At 37.1% G+C, this 20,287-nt stretch overlaps 1 protein-coding gene and 1 pseudogene across 6 annotated transcripts in view; both read right to left on the reverse strand.

Moving 5' to 3' along the window:
• TXNDC16 (thioredoxin domain containing 16) overlaps positions 1-20,287 on the reverse strand; it is a 121,555-nt gene that overhangs the window by 67,315 nt on the left and 33,953 nt on the right. The window lies entirely within an intron of this gene.
• LOC140640613 (leucine-rich repeat transmembrane neuronal protein 1-like) lies at positions 2,218-4,930 on the reverse strand (annotated as a pseudogene).

Below are 20,287 nucleotides of genomic sequence, written 5' to 3' on the forward strand. Positions count from 1 at the left end.
TTCAGTAAGTTAAAGATCCTAATAAAAAAAAACTTTTTTTTAAGATTTTATTTATTTATTCATGAGAAACACAGAGAGAGAGAGGCAGAGACACAGGCAGAGGGAGAAGCAGGCTCTATGCAGGGAGCCCGAAGCGGGTCTCGATCCCGGGACTCCAGGATCACACTCCAGGCCGAAATCAGGCGCTAAACCACTGAGCCACCCAGGGATCCCCAAAAAATAAACTTTTTTGAACAAATTATCAGTAGTTAGAACCTAAGTATTTTAATACTGAATTAAAAATCACTCTCTCAATTATTGGTCTGTCCCTGAGAATATCAAACAGGAACAGTCATGAGAAATGATGCTCCTTCTCCACAAGCATCTTAATGTATTTAAGTTGTATTCACTAACATCCTACTCTGGCCCAGTAATCCCTGACACACTCTCAGCCTGGAGCACATTTGAGCCATTTACACATCTAAACTGAAGGCTTCTTTCTATGGCATATAAGGCTCTGCATAACCTACTTCTCCAACTCCATTTTGTGTTATGTTCATTTCACCATACTTTAGGCACACCTCAGGCCTTTGCACACACAGTTCTCTTTGCTGAAAACTATTCTCTTTGCTACTTCTCATGTATCTGGTCTCAGTTTAAACATTGCTGCCTCAGAGAAACCTAACCTCTCAGTCCTATGTAATTAGGTCTGTACCATTTTTCTCTTTTATTTCACACTATTTGATCCTTTGTAGCACTTATCACAATTTATAATTGCTTATATATTTATTTACTTGTTTATATCTGCATCTCTTATTAAACTGTTACCTTCCTGAGAGAGGCCTTGCATATTTTATCACTAAATCCATAATAATTTAGAATAGAGCCTAGTATACTATAAATAATCAATAAATATTTGTTGAATGAATTAAAGAAAAAGCAGGATGGGTATTATTTATTCCTAGTCATTTGAAGAAATGCAAATCCAAAACAGAAGAGCTTACTCACTCAAAAATACATTTACAGAATTAGGAGCCAGGAACAGAACATAAAACAGGTCTCTTCATTCCTAATTCAGTGACCTTTCATTTAACCATAAATCTTCCAAAACATCTTTTCAATGTGTAGATAAATTATTCATATTTCATCTAAAAGAATTTACTTTTTAAATTTTCTACTTCTACATAATCTATCCCTAACAACTCATTCCACTTAATCCCTACATGCATGCATGCACGTGTGTGTGTGTGTGTGTGTGTGTGTGTGTGCACACATGCATATCTATATTTTTGTTAGGCTTAACTTTTAAGGATTTTTAAAACCTGTTTCAAGTCCATGTACTTAAATAATCAAACTATCTCCAATAAACTCATCAACTATAGTTTTCTCTTATGGAAAATATGGCATTTTCTGAGAACACAACAGTTCTCAAACTTTTTAATCTCAGAATCCTTTTGTACTTTTAAAAATCACTGAGCTCCTCGAAGAGCTTTTGTTTATGTAATTATAGTTACCAAAATAGAAATTAAAAGTATAATTTAGAAATATTTGTTAATTCTTTTAAAAATAATAATAAACACCACTGCGTATTAATACTCTATTTAAAAATAACTAAATTTTCCAAAACAGTCATAAGAGTGGCATTGTTTTATACTTTTGCAAATCTCTTTAATACTTGGAATATACAGAAAACAGCTGGATTCTCATATTTGCTTCTTCATTCAATCTGTTGTAACATCACACAACATATCATATAGCCTCTAGAAACTAAATTCATAAGAGAATGAAAATGAAAAAGGCAAATGTCTTAGCATTATTAATACACTATAATGACTTCATGGGTACCCCGAAATAGGTGCCTTAAATTACACTGGTTTACATAGTTACCTATACATTATAGATTTCTTTAAGTTTTTTAAAAGAAATGTAAAACTTAATCTTCTGTAATTCCCAGGGCTCTTGTTTTGTTTTTAAAAGCAATACTTACTGAGCAGTACCCACTATTTGCTAGATATTTTCACATGTTTTCATTTAAATCTTCAGTGTTATTATTTAAATATTTTTTATGAAAACCGTAAATGCTATTTTAAACATTTTTGTTTACAAAAAAAATCAATTATTAGTATCTTTTTACACTCTCAGATTCCTTAATATGGACAAATTTCAGAGGAAGGAAAGAGTTCTCAAGAAATTTAAGATAGACTGTCCTGAAAGTTGTGGGGCAGGGTTTTTGTTAGGTTTTATTTCATTTTTGTTTTTAAGACACAAGCTAAAAGGTCAAGTCTCTGGGTGATATCCCCCTTATAGTTTCAGTCAAGGAGTGTATCAGAGCACAGACCAGGAGACCCCAGCCTGGTGTTGACTGGTTGCCTCAGCTATCCCACATATTTGGTATTGCTCGGGTTGAGATTAACTGGGACAATCACACTTCACATCTCCTTGCTGGCTGCTGGAGGCAGGTACTGGATCCATACTCATTGATGACCACCAGAGCTCCCTTCAATGTGGCTCAGTTTGTAACCAACATAGTATTCCAGGGCAAACAAGGCAGCCATCTGATGCATGATCCATTTCTGCTTTTGCTTCCTGCGCTGCATGACAAAGTACTGTCTGAGCTGCCTCAGGCTGGCTGGGAAACACTTCCAGGAGAGAATACACCAGGACTATGATGAGGAAGGAGAAGATGTGGGCCATGGTGCCTATGACCCACCTGTGGATCTGCAGTGTTCTCAGCATGCTCACTGCTGGGGAAAGTAAAGTCACAGTAGCCAGTTGATGGGTGCCATCAAGTTGCCTCTCCCTGCTGTCAGTAACCATGATGGCCAGATTGGCGAGAAGCCCCAGGTCACTGCGGTTGTCACAGCTGAGAGTGGATAAACGCTGGTGGACTCGGCCCCATCCTCACATAGGGGAAAGGTATACACAGCAGCTAGGACATCCTCATCCTGCACATACTCCTGGTTGGCACACTGCACGTGGCTATTGTAGCACCCCTGGAAGCTGCTGAGCCATGAGCCAGCCTGCACACATTGTGCCCATAGTCCCACAGGTTCCTGGCCAGGATGATGCTCATCAATGATTGCCAAGAGTTGAGGATCCAGGGCTCGATGTAGGTGAGGCAGTTGGAGTCCAGCTGCAGAAACTGAAGGTGCAGCATGGTCTCGAACACATGGGGCTCCATGTACTTGATCTTAGTGTCCAACAGATCCATTTTCTCCAGGTTTCAAACCCAGTCCAATAGCTAACCACAATGGCCACCTTGTGCCTCTTTAGGTAGAGGGAGTGCAGGGAGATGAGGTACAGAAGAGGGCAAAGTTCACCTTGACCAAGTCTTTGTGCTCCAGGTGTGGCTCAGTGCACACCACACTTTTTTTTTTCACACCAGACTTTTGAGCTGACTGTATCCAATCTAAATATTCTTTATTATACACACACGAAACAGTCTGAGGAATTAAATGACGTGTCCAGATCATAGTGGTAGTCACAGGTAGAGCTGAGATTCAAATCCAGTCTTCCAACACTAATGTCAGAACTTTTCTAAACTATGTTTATTACTGACCACGCAAAAATGGGAAACCAGGTAAAAATGGAGGCAACTAATGAATGGCAAGGGAATCTCGGTGGCAATCTGGATTGTTGCTGCTTATACATTTTGGCTACCTTGTCTAGAATTTCCCTTGAAATATTTCAATCCAGACAGAGATGCCATCCAGTGAACTCAAATTAGACTACCATGTAAATTCGAGGCTTGAAAATTACATTTGCCCATTTACCTTTATTGCTCTAGCAGCTCTAATCTATTTGCTTCAAAAATCATTTCTGGGAATAGAAATCTCCCTAAACTTGTTTCTCAATAAAACTGGCAAATATAAATTAACAAAAGCTAACATTTTGGGGGTACCTCCCACATGTCAGGCATAGTACTAAGCACTCCATGGTAGTGGTAATTTTATCAGTTTGGGGACTGCCCAGCTCTGAACTCTTCTCTTTTGCTTTGGAGATTTCCAGTTTTCTATGTCTTCACAGTGAGCAGAGCCTAAGTCCCCTCATAAAAGCTAAAATATAAACTTGCTCTTCTAGGCTCCCTGCTGCAAGGCATGGCCATATGACCCAGAATCACTTGCCTGACATTCTGGATCAGGAGCCAGTGATATAAGAATAAGGGACAGTACAGAATTATTTCAAGAAGCGGTAGAGCAATAGTCAGCTTTAAAAGCAGGAATGACAGCAGTGTCAATAACAGCCCCAGAACAGGTGATGCAAGCTGTGGCATCTGACCCTCAGCAGTAATGCAACAGTCACCCCAGACTGGCTATGTGTTATGCTTTTGACTATAATTTAGAACTGTATTAATTCTGAGTCCAGTTCTCTAGCCATTCTATCGAGCCTGAGATTTCCTATATCCACTCCAAATCCTTTTCTGCTTAAGCCAGTCAGACCCAGATTTTGAGGCTTATAACTAAAAACACTCAGAAAGGCACTCAGTCTTGCTTAATTTTCATAGCAACCATCTGAGATCAGTACTATCATTAACTCCATTTTAGAGATAAGGTCATGGGGCTCAGAGAGGTTACCCTGCCTAATGTCCCAAAGCTCATTAAGTAGTCATTATCCATGAGGTAATAATAACCAAAACTAATGACATTCATAATCTAATGATCTCCATGATTGTTCCCAGTGGCTTCCTAACTTTAATACATTTTTTATGTTAATTTCTAGAATATGGGGACATCTAAGGATCCCTAGGATCCATTCTCAGGCCTGTGCTCCTTCAGTCACAAAGAGGAAAATTACTGACAGAAATGGGTAAAAGGAAAAGTCTGTCTTGGCATTTTCTTGTTTAATGATGGGGTGAAAGAGCCTGGGGCTGCTCTGACCTGGGAGCTCTTCCTGCCCTAGAAAGGCTTTTCTTTTCCTTGGCATGCTTTTCCTGAGATCTTCCTATCACCATCATTATAATATTGCCCAGACCTGAATGGGTATCCAAGAAAGAAAGAAAGAAAGAAAGAAAAGAAAAGAAAAGAAAAGAAAAGAAAAGAAAAGAAAAGAAAAGAAAAGAAAAGAAAAAAGAAAAGAAAAGAAAAGAAAAGAAAGAAAGAAAGAACAAACCTGAAAAGTCTATTTGTCCCTGCTTTTGGAGCAGCAGACTGTTCTGCCTTTAAAAAAAAAAAAGAAAGAAAGAAAGAAAGAAAGAAAGAAAGAAAGAAAGAAAGAGAGAGAGAGAGAGAGAGAAAGAAAGAAAGAAAGAAAGAAAGAAAGAAAGAAAGAAAGAAAGAAAGAAAGAAAGAAAAAGAAAAAGAAAAAGAAAAAGAAAGAACGAACCTGAAAAGTCTATTTGACCCTGCTTTTGGAGCAGCAGGCTGTTCTGCCTTTAAAAAAAAAAAAAAAAAAAAGACTATTTTTACATTTTGTTTCTGTCATTATTCCTAAAAAGAAGAAGAAGAAGGAGGAGGAGGAGGAGGAGGAGGAGGAGGAGGAGGAGGAGGAGGAGGAGAAAGGAAATGTTAACCATCTATTTTGCCATACCAAATCCCCATGACAAAAAAAAAAAAAAAAAAAAAAAAAAAAAGTTTTTTGAAAGAGAAAAAAACAGGGGAGAGGAAGGAGGGAAACAACACATTTTCGAAATTAATATGGCTAAAATAACAAACAGAAGCCACCTTTAAAATATAAAGGGAGAGTACAAGTCATAACAAATTCACAAATACTGGTCTTGTTCTTACTGCCATACATTGTATATTCTACTAGCTTATTCCTTATGAAATTTTATCACCAGAAACAATCTTGCAGGATTTCTGCTCCTTCCATTTTTAACAACCAAAAGGTGAAGTTTCCAAATTCATTCATCCATCAATCCAGTATTTTATGAACACCTAATACATGCCATGCATGGTGTTATGCACTGATATAAGGACTTGGAGGAAAGGGCACTGTTTGGGGAAATACATCTACCAGTTAACATAGGGCTATGAGGAATTCAAATGCAAGACAAGTAATTTTTTATTAAATTTCCCAGTAAAAAGTATGTCAAACAGGAACCCACCTGACAATATTAACCATAAACAAACTTGACACAGATGAAAGAATAAGCAATAGTCCAAATCTATTGAGAAAAGACCAACATGGGCACAGCTTAGGATCTTAGAGGAAGACATTTCTAAAAGCAGCTTTCTCCAGAGGTTCTATATAGGTTCTAGGTCATATCACCTTTAGACTCAATAGCCTGGCTTGGCAATAATATGTTGAAGAATAAAATATTAGCAGAAATTATGATAGTTGAAAATAATTCCTATAATATTTGAAGTTCACAACATTTTGAGTAGGATGTTAATTTAAAGGGAAAGAAACCATTTTGTGACAAAACACCGTCACAAGAATACCAAGTACCACATTTTTTTTTCCAAGTACCACATTTTAATGAAGAGTTAATGATATTTCATTGTTTCTTATAGTACAGATAATCTTTCCTTTTTGCATCATTTCATGGTTTTTAGGAATCAACAATGAGTATAAGAATGGCCTTTCTTTGCAACTGCTACCTCATGGCAAACATCACAGCAACTATCACAGCATGAACTAAAATGAACTCACTTCTGTTGGCACTGTGTATGAAACAGAACCACAGGTAGATACCTGAATTTGGATTCCTTTTTTTTTTTTTCCATAATTGCAAAAGGAGACTTCCTGCTTTTACACAGAGAAAAGCAATTAACACTTGTGGAGTAGTGGGTAAAACCCACAATTTATTTTCACAGGCATTACCTTATTTGATCTTCACAACAACCTCAAGAGGTTGCAATTGTAACATTTAAAAATGAGGAAAACTAGCAATCAGAAGAGATAAATTGTTCAGATCACACTATGGGAAATAAGGAACAGGGACTCAAATCCTCAGGAAATCCTGATTTCTTCATATATCATACAACTTTCTAATCCACATTTGAGATTATAGTGCCTTAATCTCCTATACTTCTACCTGACCTGCCTCACCCTGGTTAGATATATGATACTCTCAATCAACAAATAAAGATTAGTTGCTATTTTAACTTTCTAAGTATTACCTTTTTTCATCTAGAATCTGGGAGTAAAATTTTCCTCATATAGTTATCAAACCACTCAATTCTACTAGTTTTGACCATGTAAATTTTTGGAAACAGGACAAAGAACTTTTAGACTATAAATCCCAATTCTCACTTTTAAATTTTATTTATTTTGCAAATTTGTAACACTTTCCATATGCTTCAAAACACAAGGTACAAGAGTTGAAGAGTTAAGAGTCTACCCAGCTTCCCCATTCCATTCTGATAAAGAAGTATTATCAGTTTCCTGTGAACCTTGAATATGTATACTATATACATATAAGCCACAAACATGTATTTATATATGCCTCTGTTAGAAGACAATCCTCCCTGGATTTTTCCATGTTCCTACACAGTCCACGCCTCCAAAAGATGAAACCTGGCATGACATAACATTGGAGACTATCTCCTCTGCACCTTCTAAGCTTGTCTCCTTTCCACTGAAGCCATCAACTCCCATTCAAGAAGCAATAAAACCTTTCCTATCTTCCCTGGGGCCAAAGAGTTAAATTTAGGGACAGAGACCTTCTGTTCCTATCCTAGAAAGAATTTGTTTACCAGAGAAAAAGATAAACTGAGCACTCTACCTCCAGAAAGAAAGATTAGATATGTCAGCTCCCATAAAAGCTTAGAGATTACTAATTTCTGGGTTCTCTTTCTCCAAACCTTGCCTATAGTCCAGGTATACACATATGGCTCTTACTTTGTTGCTCTGAGGAGAACTGGATAAGAGGGATCTAGTACTACCACGCTACCTTGGCTGCTGTCACTGCTGTGTGGTCTGACTTCTGATTCAGAGCCCTGGGGCTTCTGCAATTATATATACAAGTAGGGTAATATCAGAGACCCTTCAGAGATCTAGACATAACACCTGATGTCTTATATACATGGTGCTGTACTATATTTTAAACACTTGGTTTATTCCATTTAATATATCCTGAAAAATAATGCAAGAAAAAAATTTTTTTAGAGAGAAAGAGAAAACACACATGCATGAGTTGGGATGAGGAGAGGGAGAGAGAGAATCTTAAGCAGGCTCCACACCCAGCACAGAGCCTGACTCAGGGCTTCATCTCATGACCCTGAGGTCATGACCTGAGCTGAAATCAATAGTCAGAAGCTTAACTGACTAAACCACCCAGGTGACCCAATGTAAGAAAATGTTAATAGACCAGTAAGTCCGTATATTCTTGATCAATGATATTTTAGGAATACTTTAAATATCTTAACCAAAAAACACTTCTTAACTGGCCATAATGGTCCAAAATTAGATAATTCTTTAAATATTTTGTGTAAAGCTTAATCTAACTTTATATGTTATTCTATTATTAAATTTTTACTGACTTAATCTTTTTTCCAAATGCAATTTTCCTATATTCAGAGAATAAATGTTAGCTAAAACCTGATCTTTTCTGTTGCCAAAGAAGCAAAGTTCAAATATAATTGCAGATCACTGATCTCAATGAAAACATTCTACATAAAGAACAAATTCAAATGCTTTGAAGAAAAAAATAATAGCATGCGTTTACGCATTTTTAAAAAGCCAAATAAAGCAATATAAATATTCTAAAGTGCAAGTTTTAAGAACATATACAAGTATTTTGGGAAATATAAAAACAATCCAAGTATTATCTACAAATATTTCTTCTTAATTATAAGACTAAGAAGTGGATTTAGGTAACAAATATCTGACAAGTTAATTGAAATTAACATATTTGAATAAATGTCAGTAAGTTTTGGCTCATCAGTTTATTACCTAATAAAATACTGAACTTAAACTTAGAAGAATTATTTATATATAACTATATTATATACTATATAATATATATACAGCTCTCTCTATATATTTAATATCAGATAATGGTGTCTTAGAAAAAAGATAAACATTTTATGTATATATTTAATATAAAATAACAATGTTTTAGGAAAAAACTTAAGGATATAAACAAAAATTTAAAAAAATAAATAAATAACTGTTTAGTTCTGAGTAATGGGATTATGAGGACTTTTAGGTGAGGTTTTCATGGCTTTCTATATTTCTCATGCATTCTAAAATATTCTGTTACTATAATCTAACTAGTTTGTTTTTCCAGTCTTTTTTTTATTTTTTAAGATCTTATTTACTGGGCAGCCCGGATGGCTCAGCGGTTTAGCACTGCCTTCAACCAGGGCGTGATCCTGGAGTCCCAGGATCGGGTCCTACGTCGGGCTCCCTGTATGGAGCCTGCTTCTCCCTCTGCCTGTGTCTCTGCCTATCTTTCTCTCTGTTTCTCATGAATAAATAAATAAGATCTTTTAAAAAAATCTTATTTATTCATTCATGTGAGACACAGAGAGAGAAGCAGAGACACAGGCAGAGGGAGGAGCAGGCTTTCTGCAGTAGCCTGATGCAGGATCGGAGCCCGGGACCCTGGGATCATGGCCTGAGCCAAAGGCAGACACTCGACCACTGAGCAATCCAGGCATCCCATGTTTTGCCAGTCTTCTTAAAAATAATAAAAATTTTTAAAAATAACACTAATAAAAATTCAGTAAGGTCAAAGGGCATAAACTTAATACATAAATAATATACTTCTATCTTTTACATACACATATTATACATACATATACACACATAAAATATCAATATGTATATTCTAGAAGACAATGAAAAAAAGAACCCATTTACAATAGAAACTAAAGAGATAAAATATCTAGCAATACATTTAAGTGTCCAGTCATAAATTTTGAAAGCATGAAAACTCTACTGCACCCAGGACAATTTACACGTTTAATGCAATCCCTATCAAAATACCATGGACTTTCTTCAGAGAGTTAGAACAAATTATTTTAAGATTTGTGTGGATTCAGAAAAGACCCCGAATAGCCAGGGGAATTTTAAAAAACAAAACCATATCTGGGGGCATCACAATGCCAGATTTCAGGTTGTACTACAAAGCTGTGGTCATCAAGACAGTGTGGTACTGGCACAAAAACAGACACATAGATCAATGGAACAGAACAGAGAATCCAGAAGTGGACCCTCAACTTTATGGTCAACTAATATTCGACAAAGCAGGAAAGACTATCCACTGGAAGAAAGACAGTCTCTTCAATAAATGGTGCTGGGAAAATTGGACATCCACATGCAGAAGAATGAAACTAGACTACTCTCTTGCACCATACAGTAAAATAAACTCAAAATGGATGAAAGATCTAAATGTGAGACAAAAAAAAAAATAAAAAAAAAACAAAAAAATAAAAAATAAAAAATAAAAAAAAATAAATAAATAAATGTGAGACAAGATTCCATCCAAATCCCAGAGGAGAACACAGGTTACACCCTTTTTGAACTTGGCCACAGTAACTTCTTGCAAGATACATCCACGAAGGCAAAAGAAACAAAAGCAAAAATGAACTACTGGGACTTCATCAAGATAAGAAGCTTTTGCACAGCAAAGGATACAGTCAACAAAACTAAAAGACAGCCTACAGAATGGGAGAAGATATTTGCAAATGATGTATCAGATAAAGGGCTAGTTTCCAAGATCTATAAAGAACTTATTAAACTCAACACCAAAGAAACAAACAATCCAATCATGAAATGGGCAAAAGACATGAACAGAAATCTTACAGAGTAAGACATAGACATGGCCAACATGCACATGAGAAAATGCTCTGCATCACTTGCCATCAGGGAAATACAAATCAAAACCACAATGAGATACCACCTCATACCAGTGAGCATGGGGCAAATTAACAAGGCAGGAAACCACAATTTTTGGAGAGGATGCGGAGAAAGGGGAACCCTCTTACACTGTTGGTGGGAATGTGAACTGGTGCAGCCACTCTGGAAAACTGTGTGGAGGTTCCTCAAAGAGTTAAAAATAGACCTGCCCTACAACCCAGAAATTGCACTGTTGGGGATTTACCCCAAAGATACAGATGCAATGAAACGCCAGGACATCTGCACCCCGATGTTTCTAGCAGCAATGTCCACAATAGCCAAACTGTGGAAGGAGCCTCAGTGTCCATCGAAAGATGAATGGATAAAGAAGATGTGGTTTATGTATACAATGGAATATTACTCAGCCATAAGAAATGACAAATACCCACCATTTGCTTCAACGTGGATGGAACTGGAGGGTATTATGCTGAGTGAAATAAGTCAATCGGAGAAGGACAGACATTATATGGTCTCATTCATTTGGGAAATATAAATAATAGTGAAAGGGAATATAAGGGAAGGGAGAAGAAATGTGTGGGAAATAAAAGAAAGGGAGACAGAACATAAAGACTCCTAACTCTGGGAAACGAACTAGGGGTGGTGGAAGGGGAGGAGGGCGGGGGCTGGGGGTGAATGGGTGACGGACACTGAGGGAGGCACTTGACAGGATGAGCACTGGGTGTTATTTTGTATGTTGGCAAATTGAACACCAGTAAAAAATAAATTTATTATAAAAAAATAAAAAATAAAAATAAAACTCTACTGCAGGTCACAAAAGAAAAGCTAATGTAAAGACATCAGGTTCTGGAATGGAAAGATTCATTATAAAGATGTCAACTGTCCCTAAAATAATTTATAAATTTAATGCCAGTAGGATTTAGTCAGGGAGGGGAAGAAACCAAACAAGATAATTTTAAATGTCATATGTAAACAAAGCAAACAAACAATTCTGAAGACAGAAATATGAAGGGCCTGGACCTTTCAGATATTGTATTATAATGCTTTAATAATTACATATATAAAATATATATATTTAAATGAAACAGTCCAAAAATAGACCCAAATATACACACATGAGAGTTTAGTATAAAAGGTAATGTCTTGAATAGTGAAGAGATTCACTAATCTCAGTTGTATTGAGACAACTATATAGCCAACTGGATAATATAGAGCTAAATCCATTCTTTATACTAGTTAAATTCCAAACATCAAAGATTTATGTTTAAAACTGAAACTGTTAAAACATTAAGAGAAGAAATACATCCACACAAATAGAAGCTCATCTTTGACAAAGGAGCAAAAGCAATTTAATGAAGGAAGGATATCTAAAACAACTGGACATTCACATGCAAACAAATGAAATTAGACACCGGCTTTATATTTTCACAATAACTCAAATGAAACATAGATCTAAATGTAAAACATACAACTATAAAATTTACAGAAGATAACATAGAAAATCTTGGTGACCTTGAATTTGGCAAAGAGTTTTTAGATACAACACAAAAAGCAAAATCCATGAAAGAAAAAATTGTAAGCTGGATTTCATTATTATTTTTTAAAACCCTGCTTTGTAAAAGACACTGTTAAGAAAATGAAAAAAAAAAAAAAAACCAAGCCTGAGAGAAAATATTTGCAAGATGTCTAAAAAAGAATGTGTATTCAAAATATATAAAAGAAATCTTAAATGGCATTGGGAAAACTAGATAACTATATGCAAAAGAATAAAACTGGACCACTATCTTATACCATGTACCAAAATAAATTCAAAATGGATTAAAGTCTTAATGTAAGACCTGGAATCATAAAACTCCTACAAGAAAACATAGGCAGTAAGTCTTTGATCTGTCTTAGAAATATTTTGGGGGACTAATCTCCTCAGGCAAAAGCAACACAAGCTAAAATAAACAAATGGGATTGTATCAACCATAAAGCTTTACACAGCAAAGAAAATCATCAGCAAAAAGAAAAGACAACCTACTGAATGGAAGAAGGTCTTAGCAAATTATATATCTAACAAGAAGTTAATATCCAAAATATATAAAGACCTTATACAACTTAAAATAAAAAAAAAACAAATAACCCAATTAAAAAATAGGGAGAGGACTTGAATAGACAATTTTCCAAAAAAGACATACAGATGGCAAACAGATGCATGAAAAGATGCTCAATATCACTAATCAGCAGAGAAATGCAAATCAAAATGACAATATCACCTCATACCTGTCAGATTGGCTATTATCAAAAAGACAAAAAAAAAAAAAAGTGCTCCTGAAGATATAAAGGATTCCTTGTACACTACTGGTGGGAATGTAAATTGGTTGCAACCACTATGGAAAACTGTATGGAGGTTCCTCAAAAAATTACAAATAGAACTACCATATGACCTAGCAATTCCATTTCTAGGTATTTATCTGAAGGAAACAAAGACATCAAACTGTAAAAATATATGCACTCCTATATTCATTGCATTATTTACAATAGCCAAAACACAGAAGCAACCTAAGTGTCTATGGATAGATGGATTAAAAAAAAGTGATACACACACACACACACACACACAATACAGTATTACTCACCACAAAATAGAATGAAATCTTACCATTTGAGATAACATGGATGGACCTAGAGTATATTCTGTTAATTGAAATAAGTCAGAGAAAGACAAATACCATATGATTTCACTTATATGTGGAATCTAAAAAACAAAAGAACAAAACAGACTCAAAGCAGGAGGGGTTGAGGGCAAAATAGATGAGGAGGATTAAAAGTCACCAACTCACAGTAACTTCTTGCAAGATACATCCACGAAGGCAAAAGAAACAAGCAAAAATGAACTATTGGGACTTCATCAAGATAAGAAGCTTTTGCACAGCGAAGGATACAGTCAACAAAACTCAAAGACAACCTACAGAATGGGAGAAGATATTTGCAAATGACGTATCAGATAAAGGGCTAGTTTCCAAGATCTATAAAGAACTTATTAAACTCAACACCAAAGAAACAAACAATCCAATCATGAAATGGGCAAAAGACATGAAGAGAAATCTCACAGAGGATGACATGGACATGGCCAACAAGCACATGAGAATGCTCTGCATCACTTGCCATCAGGGAAATACAAATCAAAACCACAATGAGATACCACCTCACACCAGTGAGAATGGGGCAAATTAACAAGGCAGGAAACAACAAATGTTGGAGAGGATGCAGAGAAAAGGGAACCCTCTTACACTGTTGGTGGGAATGTGAACTGGTGCAGCCACTCTGGAAAACTGTGTGGAGGTTCCTCAAACAGTTAAAAATAGACCTGCCCTACGACCCAGCAATTGCACTGTTGGGGATTTACCCCAAAGATACAGATGCAATGAAACGCCGGGACACCTGCACCCCGATGTTTATAGCAGCAATGGCCACGATAGCCAAACTGTGGAAGGAGCCTCGGTGTCCAACGAAAGATGAATGGATAAAGAAGATGTGGTTTATGTATACAATGGAATATTACTCAGCCATTAGAAATGACAAATACCCACCATTTGCTTCAACGTGGATGGAACTGGAGGGTATTATGCTGAGTGAAGTAAGTCAGTCGGAGAAGGACAAACATTGTATGTTCTCATTCATTTGGGGAATATAAATAATAGTGAAAGGGAATATAAGGGAAGGGAGAAGAAATGTGTGGGAAATATCAGAAAGGGAGACAGAACGTAAAGACTCCTAACTCTGGGAAAAGAACTAGGGGTGGTAGAAGGGGAGGAGGGCGGGGGGTGGGAGTGAATGGGTATCGGGCACTGGGATTATTCTGTATGTTAGTAAATTGAACACCAATAAAAAATAAATTAAAAAAAAAAAAGTCACCAACTCAGAGAGGGAGGTAAAATGGTAGAAGAGTAGAGGATCTCATTTCATCTGGTCTCTTGAATTTAGCTAGATAACTATTAAATCACTCTGAACACCTGTGAATTCAACCTAAGATATAAGAATTCCTGGAATTCTACAAATAGAAAAGAGACTGCTTTTTGCAAGGTAGGAGTATGGAGAAGAGAAAGAAAGGGGGTATATTGGAAGATAAACAGCAGTGGGGAGGGAGCCTCTGAAACTTGACTATCAAAAAGTGATACATTCCTAGGGTACAAAATCAGAACCTTTAGAAATCAACTCCAGTGAGAGACCTCCCTGTGTGAAAGGTGCTCAGTGGTAAAGTGGGGCAGAATCCTAGGTGACCTCGGGATCCCCGGGGTCACAGAGAGAATGGGGGTGCCTGAGCCAGCAGAGTTCCCAATCACTGGAGCGAGAAACCCTTAACGGTCTGGAGCCCAGGAGAGAGCTCTCAGCTGAGTTTGCCATAAACCTCAACTACTGCATGATTTGGCAACAGCACTCAGTGTGGGGGGCATGAAGGTGTCTTGCGAAGGACAAAAAAAGTGGCAGCCCTCTGCCTTCCCCGGAGTGGGCACCACCAGGCGACTGCTCTGCATACAAGGGCCTGGCAAAGAACAAGTGTGGCAAATGTGCGACCCTCCACCTTCCCCCAGGAGGATCAGTGCATACCACCTGCAAAGTGTGACATGCACAAAACTGAAGACTGCTTATCCTTAAGGGTTTACTGAAGAAAGGAGACCACAATCTTCAGCTCCAGGGCTGAAGATCTGGGCTTGGCCATTTTTATTCTCATCCTCTAAAGAGGCACAGGGAACCTTCAGGGAATAAAAGTCACATTAAAAAAAAATAAAATAAAACAACCCAGAAACAGCTTACACTGAGCTCAAGCCCCTGGGCAAGGGGTGGTACAACTCTGCCCAAAGACACCTGAGAATCCGTGCAGCAGGCCCCTCCCTCAGAAACTAGCTGGAAGAAAAGGGAACACCAAGTATAGGGAGCACAGGGCACTGCAAAACTCCAGTGCTAGGGGAAAACAGTATATAGAATTCGAGGGTTTTTCTCATGAGTCATTTATATTTCAATTTAAAATTTTCCTTTTCTTGGGACGCCTGGGTGGCTCAATGGTTGAGCATCTGCCTTCGGTTCAGGGCATGATCCCAGAATCCCTGGATCGAGTCCTACACGTCAGGCTCCCCACAGGAAGCTTGCCTCTCCCTCTGCCTATGTCTCTGCCTCTTCTCTACATGTCTCTCATGAATAAATTTTTTTTATTTTATTTTTTTTCCATTTCAACTAGTTTATTTTATCAGCTCTTTGGTTTTAAGTCTTTTTTAATTTATTTTTTTTTAAAGATTTTATTTATTTGTTCATGAGAGACACAGAGAGAGAAGCAGAGACATAGACAGAGGGAGAGGCAGGCTCTCCATGGGGAACCCAATGCAGGACTTGATCCCAAGACCCCAGGATCATGACCTGAGCCAAATGAAGACGCTCAACCACTGATCCACCCAGGCGTCTCTAAGTCTTTTTTTTCACTTTCATTTTTTATATTTACATTTCATAGATATATTCTTCATTTTTGGCTTCCTTTCACCATATTCAATTTTATTTTTGTACATATAAGTTTTGCTTTCTTTATAGTTTCAGGATTTATTGTCTTCTAACACACAAACAAAATACACACAGGACCAAGTAGGTCACCCTGTTTTGTCCACCTGGAAGATTATGCTCTCTCCCCTCCCCTTCTGATTTCTTTTTTTTTTTTTTTCCTTTTTTTTTTTCTTTTTTGGTTTCTGACCTTTTCAGATTTATCTAGTGTGTATTTTGTGTGGACCGTGGTTGATATTTCTGATTTCATTTACTCATTCAGCCATTCTTCTCTGGGCAAATGAATAGAAGGAAGAATTCACAACAAAAGAAAGAAACAGAGGTAATATTCTCTGCCACAGATCTAATCGATATGGATGCAAGTAAGACGTCAGAGCTGGAATTCAGGATAACAATTACAAAGTTACTACCTGAGCTTGAAAAAAAGCATAAAAGACACTAGAGAATCTCATAGTGTAGAAATGAAATCTAATCAAACCAAAATTAAAAATGCTATGAGATGCAGGTTATATTGGATCTCTAAACAGTTTGGGTAAATGAGGCAGAAAAGAAAGCAAGTCATACAGAAAACAAGTTAATGGAAAGGAAGGAAGCTGAAGAAAAGAGAGAAAAACAATGAATGGACTGTGAGGGGAGGCTTTGAGAAATCAATGATGCCATAAAACAAAACAATATTAGAATTATTGGAGTTCCTGAGGGAGAAGAAAGAGAGAGAGAATGAGATAGAAGGTGTATTTGAGCAAATCATAGCTTAGAATTTCCCTAATCTGAGGAAGGAAATGACATTCAAGTCTAAGAGGTAGAGAAGACCCCTCCCAAAAATCAATAAAAATAGATCAACACCCTGATAAATAATACTGAAACTTGCAAATTTCAGAAATAAAGAGAAAATCCAGAAAGCTCAAGATAAGAACTCCTTAACCTACAGGGGCAAGAACATTAGACTAGCAGCAGACCTATCTACAGAGACATGGCAAACCAGGAAGGGCTAGAATGACATATTCAAATATTAAATGAGAAAAGCATGCAGCCAAGAATACTTCATCCAGCAAGGCTGTCATTCAGAATGGAAGAAAAGATAAAGAGCTTCCAGGACAGACCAAAACTGAAAGAATATGTGACTACTAAACCAGACCTGAAAGAAATATTAAAGGGGAATCCTGTAACTGAAGAGGGAGTCCAACAGTAACACAGACCAGAAAGAAACAGGAATTTTATAGGCAATACAATGGCACTAAATGCATATCTCTTAATAGTTATTCTGAATGTAAATAGGTTAAATGCTCCAATCAAAAGATATAGGGCATCAGATTGGATAAAAAAGTAACCCACCCATATGCTGTCTACCAAAGACTCATTTTAGACCTAAAGACACCTCCAGATTGAAAGTGAAGGGGTAGAGAGCCATTTATCATGCTAATGGACCTCAAAAGAAAGCTGGAGTGGCAATCCTTCTATCAGACAAATTAGATTTTAAACCAAAGACTGTAGTAAGGGATGAAAAGGGACAATACATCATACTTAAAGGGTCTATCCAACAAAAATATCTGACAATCATAAATATTTATGCTTCTATCTTGTGAGCAGCCAATTACATCAACCAATAACGACCAAAGTAAAAAAACACATTTATAATAATATAATAATAGCAGGGTATTTCAACACCCACACACCACAATGGATAGATCATCTAAGCAGAAGATCAACAGGAAACAAGGGCTTTGAATGACACACTGGACCAGATGGATTTCATAGATATAGAGAAAGGGAGCATTCCGCCTTAAAGCACAATATACATTCTTTTCAAGTGCACATAGAATATTCTCCAGAATAGATCACATTCTGGGTCACAAATCAGGTTTCGACTGATACCAAAAGACTGGGATTCTTCCCTGCATATTTTCAGACCATAATGTTTTAAAACTGGAACTCAATCACAAGAGGAAATCTGAAAGGAACTCAAACACTTGGAGGTAAAGAGTATCCTACTAAAGAACAAATGGGTCAACCAGGAAATTAAAGAAGAATTTAAAAAATTCATAGAAACAAAGGAAAATGAAAACACAACTACTCAAAACTGTTGGGATGCAGCAAAGGTGATCCTAAGAGGGAAATAAGTAGATAGCAACACAAGTCTCTCAAAAAAAACAGAAAAGTCTCAAATGCACAAAGTAACCAACCTTACCTAAAGAAGCCAGAGAAAGAACAACAAATAAAGCCTAAACCCAGCAGGAGAAAAGAAAAAATAAAGATTAGAGCAGAACTCAATGAAATAGGGCAGCCCAGGTGGCTCAGCGGTTTAGCACTGCCTTTAGCCCAGGGCGTGATCCTGGAGACCCAGCATCGAGTCCCATGTCGGGCTCCCTACATGGAGCCTGCTTCTCCTTCTGCCTGTGTCTCTGCGCCTCTCTCTCTCTCTCTCTCTCTGTGTGACTATCATAAATAAATAAAAATTAAAAAAAAAACTCAATGAAATAGAAACCAAAAGAACAGCAAAACAGATCAATGAAGCTAGAAGCTGGTTCTTTGCAAAAATTAGTAAGATTGATAAACCCCTAGCCAGACTCATCAAAAAGAAAAAGAAAGGACCCAAATTAATAAAATCATGAATGAAAGAGGAGAGATCATGATCAACACCACGGAAATACAATTTTAAGAATATATTATGAGCAACTATATGCCAACAAATTAGGCAACCTGGAAGAAATGAATACATTCCTAGAAACTTATAAACTACCAAAACTGGAACAGGAAGAAATAGAAAACCTGAACAGACCCATAGCCAGCAAGGAAATTGAAACAGTAATCAAAAATTTCTCAAGAAACAAGAGTCTAGAGCCAAATAGCTTCCCAGAGGAATTCTACCAAATATTTAAAGAAGAACTAACACCTATTCCTCCGAAGCTGTTTCAAAAAACAGAAATGGAAAGAAAATTTCCAAACTCATTCTATGAGGCCAGCATTACCTTAATCCTAACACCAGACAAAGACCTCATTAAAAAGTAGAATTACATGGGCAGCCCAGGTGGCTCAGCAGTTTAGTGCCACCTTCAGCCCAGGGTGTGATCCTGGAGACCCGGGATCGAGTCCCACATCAGGCTCCCTGCATGGAGGCTGCTTCTCCCTCTGCCTATGTCTCTGCCTCTCTCTCTTTCTCTCTCTTTCTGTGTCTCTCATGAATAAATAAAATCTTTTTAAAAAAATATGCTTATAAAAAAAATAGAATTACAGACCAATATCCCTGATGAACATAGATGCCAAAATTCTCACCAAGATACTAGCCAATAGGATCCAACAGTACATTAAAAGGATTATTTACCACTACCAAGCAGGATTTAATCCTGATCTGGAAGATGGTTCAACATTAGCAAATCAATCAAAATGATACATCACATTAATAAAAGAAAGGACAAGGAATATATGATCCTCCCAACTGATGCAGAAAAAGCCTTTGACAAAATACAGCATCCTTTCTTGATTAAAACTCTTCTAAATGTAGGGATAGAGAATAGAAGAAACATACCTCAATACAATAAAAGCCATCTACAAAGAGCCCACAGAGAATATCATGCTCAATAGGGAAAAACTGAGAGGGTAGCCCTGGTGGCCCAGCGGTTTAGCGCTGCCTTTGGCCCGGGGTGTGATCCTGGAGACCTGTGATCAAGTCCCACATCAGGCTCCCTGTGTCTCTGCCCCCACCTCTCTCTCTCTCTCTCTCTGTGTGTGTGTGTGTGTGTGTGTGTGTCTGTCTGTCTGTCATGAGTAAATAAATAAAATCTTAAAAACAAAAAAACTGAGAGCTTTTCCCCTAAGGTCAGGAACACAACAGAGATGTCCACTCTCACTACTGTCATTCAACACAGTACTAGAACTCCTATCTCAGCAATCAGACAACAAAAGGAAATAAAAGGCATTCAAATTGGCAAAGAAGAAGTCAACCTCTCCCTTTGCAGATGACATGATACTGTATATGAAGAACCCAAAAGAATCCAACCCCCAAATTGCTAGAAGTCATACAGCCATTCAACAATAT

This window comes from Canis lupus, chromosome 9 (genome assembly GCF_048164855.1).
Source record: "Canis lupus baileyi chromosome 9, mCanLup2.hap1, whole genome shotgun sequence".
Taxonomy (NCBI): Eukaryota; Metazoa; Chordata; class Mammalia; order Carnivora; family Canidae; genus Canis; species Canis lupus.